Source organism: Bison bison, unplaced genomic scaffold, assembly GCF_000754665.1.
Source record: "Bison bison bison isolate TAMUID 2011002044 unplaced genomic scaffold, Bison_UMD1.0 scf7180017864081, whole genome shotgun sequence".
Classification (NCBI taxonomy): Eukaryota; Metazoa; Chordata; class Mammalia; order Artiodactyla; family Bovidae; genus Bison; species Bison bison.
Window position 1 is genome coordinate 603,649 of NW_011494653.1, and position 402 is coordinate 604,050.

Genomic DNA, 402 nt, shown 5'->3' on the forward strand with positions numbered 1-402 from the left:
GTCAAGGCTATGGTTTTTCCAGTGGTCATGTATGGATGTGAGAGTTGGACTGTGAAGAAAGCTGAGTGCCGAAAAATTGATGCTTTTGAGCTGAGTGTTGGAGAAGACTCTTGAGAGTCCCTTGGACTGCAAGGAGATCCAACTAGTCCATTCTAAAGGAGATCGGTCCTGGGTGTTCTTTGGAAGGAATGATGCTAAAGCTGAAACTCCAAAACTTTGGCCACCTCATGGAAGAGTTGACTAATTGGAAAAGACTCTGATCCTGGGAGGGATTGGGGGCAGGAGGAGAAGGGGATGACAGTGGATGAGATGGCTGGATGTCATCACTGACTTGATGGACATGAGTTTGAGTGAACTCTGGGTGTTGGTGATGGACAGGGAGGCCTGGCGTGCTGCGATTCA